Genomic DNA, 2,969 nt, shown 5'->3' with positions numbered 1-2,969 from the left:
TTCACTTTCCGACTGTGAATGATGTTATTTTGAAAGAATTTACAGACACAACATGTCCAAAGCTTTGGCTTCTGCTGAGATTTGAAAAATACGGACGGAGAAAAGTGCAAAATTGCATCGGATTTCCTTTCCAATGTCGCCCGTATTGAATTGTATACAGCGACAACCAGTGCAAATGTATTGATAACAACGCCGTTTCATGCACGTTTTCACCGACAATGTTATCAGAAGTTTACGGACAAAAGGAAGCTGGAACAAGCACAGAGAAAACGTAAAATACCTCAAGATTCTGAAAATACTGAATTTGAAGGTGAGTTTAAATCTCGTTGTCTGCAATAACCATGATAACCCAGCAGAAATTAAGCCTTATAAGGCCCGGCCTGCTTTGAGTTTGACTTTGACAAACATTACATTTGCCTATTTAATATTACCAGGCCGCCTAGGCGCTAGGGCTAGGGCTAGGAATGATGTAGCTCTAGTACTATAGCCCGCGTACAGTTGCTGCAGGCAATACAGGCAATATACTTATATAGGCAAATACAGCAATACAGGCAATACAGGCAATACAGGTTGTACAGTTCTGCGGCAACTGTACGACTACGAGGGCTATAGTACTAGAGCTAGGAATGATGAAGCTTGCCAGTTGTTTGAATCATTCTCATTGCATTGTCATGACAATATTCTCTATAAACCGGTTATATTTTCTGCTGGGGTGTGATGTGTTGTTTACATTTTTTATATTGCCAATTATTGGTGCATATGTGGACCATCTTTAAAACATTAAACAGAAAATTAAAATGATGACGACCGAGCTCCAATGTGTATTTGTGGTTGGTTTTTGAAACATTGACTTAGGTGGGCCTTAATTTGAAAATTGCATTTTAATCATAAGGCCACCATTTTTTATTTTGTTGGTTTACAGAATTTTCGTTGTTGTTGTTAACTCGGTAGGGTAAAAAAAAAAAGTTGTTTTGTCAGATCAAACAAGTCAAAATACAGTGATACTGTTATACATGATATTAAAGTATTTTAAGTAAATGTATATACATATTACATGATATTTAAGTAAATGTATAAAACTAAATGAAAACAAAACTCAACTTGTAATTATTTTTACTTTTATTATAAACTATTTGTTTATAGGGGTATGGGAATAGGCCAATGTTTTCAAAACATGTCTTTTTTAACCTAGTGTTTTATCTTCTTATCCAGAACCATCTGATATCCCTCCACAACCTAAGACGCCGTGTAGGGATCTACGATCTCGGTGCTCATCTGCCAGCTTTAGACGATCAGAACATGTGCTTCCATCTGAGTGTATCATATGCCAAAAAGTAATTAAAGATCTGTACAAGCACGGAAAGAGGGCCAAAGAAACTCTGACTTCATGCCAGTATATTGACGGTGGCAAATTACTACAACAAGCAATCAATGAACAGAACACTAGGATTCTCATTAATTGAAAGTACTGGTACAGGAGTGTAGACCCCTAATGTTGTAGTTGGTTTCACCACTAATTACATGTCATTCCCTTGCTAATCCTTGCATTGAGTTTCGACGTAATGTAAATGCGTATTTGTAATGCACGCACATCTTCACATACGCAACGTAATGAGCAAGCAAGTAAAAGCCAGGTGCTGATTCACTTTACGTCCAAACTACAAGCAAGAAGCATTTAGCAGTCTAAACCAAGTTATAATATTTGTGAAACCTAATTTAATTGAATTCACAATTGTGGAGGCAACCCAGGAAGGCAATTGGCAGGAGGAAGAGCTGCAAACTCTAATGTGCGAGGTGGAGGCAATTATCAATAGCCGTCCACTCACGCAGTCTTCAGATGACCCTGACGACTTAGGGGTCATTACTCCGAATGATCTGCTGTTGATGAAAGCAGGTGATCTTCCTCCTGGGAAATTCAGCCCAATCAAGACTGAGCCTTGAGATTTTGTGATAATTGATGTGTGTGAGATTGTGTGATAATTGTTGTGAGATTGTGAGATTGTGTGATAATTGTTGTGCAAAGCATTTTTTATGTGCATTCAATTGAAGAGGTGTTAATGTTATTAATATGTTTAGTCACTTATTCTAATGATATTGAGAACACTTCATAGTGATCATTGTTTAGAATTAGTAATATCGCAAAGGTTTGTCGATATTTATTTATGAATTAATATTGATAGTATTAGTGATGCCCTTTGATATTTGTGTGTCAAATGTAGACATCACTCTGGATAACGAATAAGTAATCGTTTAAATATTAGTTGTTAGCATAAATAATTAAATATCATAAATTATCAGAGAATAAGGACTTTTTTGTACCGGGTGGTTAAATATTGAGTTTAGTAAGATTTAATGATGCAAGTTAGCATAGTGCGTATGATTGAAACAGCAATTGGTTGTACAATAAATGTGGTTAAGAGCTATTTTGTGTTTGTTCATATGTTTAATAAGGTAAAAGGTAATTATAAGTACAATGTATTAAAAAAAAATGGGGGGGCTCTTTTGGGCATTTCGGGGGCGAATAAATTAATTGCGCAGAAAAATCACACCTGAACAGTCTCATACAACTCTGAAATAAACATTTTGCAAAAAATAATCAAGAACTAGCAACTTTCAATCAGCAATAGCTTATTTACCATAAATGGCACTAGTCTTTTTCAAGGAATTCTTGTTAAAATACCCCAAAACTAATAAGCGGATTATCTCATTAACGGGTGTACGAAATTTGGAGAACAAAAGTGTTTTCTCATCAGCAACTTCATCACAATCAATTAGTATAGTTAGTTTTCTCTGCCAATGATGGGACTACGAAACTTTTTTTTGGAATGGTTAACTGGGCCTTGCCCCACAGTCTAAATGGGTCGCCAAGGGTCTCCCATGGTTGTTCAAACAATACCTTCTAGCCATTGTTCGTTGTGTTAGCTCCATAACCAGAATTAATACCTCATGGCTATTATATAGTTTGCAGT

The 2,969-nt window shown here is 36.1% G+C and overlaps 1 long non-coding RNA gene across 1 annotated transcript; it reads left to right on the top strand.

Annotated features, from left to right (window-relative positions):
- LOC106810669 lies at positions 1 to 2,423 on the top strand. The gene is made up of 2 exons (XR_001394049.1): positions 1 to 310; positions 1,213 to 2,423. It is a non-coding gene; the product is annotated as an uncharacterized LOC106810669 (long non-coding RNA).
- The last annotated feature ends 546 nt before the right edge of the window (positions 2,424 to 2,969 follow it).

This window comes from Priapulus caudatus, unplaced genomic scaffold (genome assembly GCF_000485595.1).
Source record: "Priapulus caudatus unplaced genomic scaffold, Priapulus_caudatus-5.0.1 Scaffold461, whole genome shotgun sequence".
Lineage (NCBI taxonomy): Eukaryota > Metazoa > Priapulida > Priapulimorpha > Priapulimorphida > Priapulidae > Priapulus > Priapulus caudatus.
This window is presented reverse-complemented; position numbering and strand designations above follow the sequence as displayed.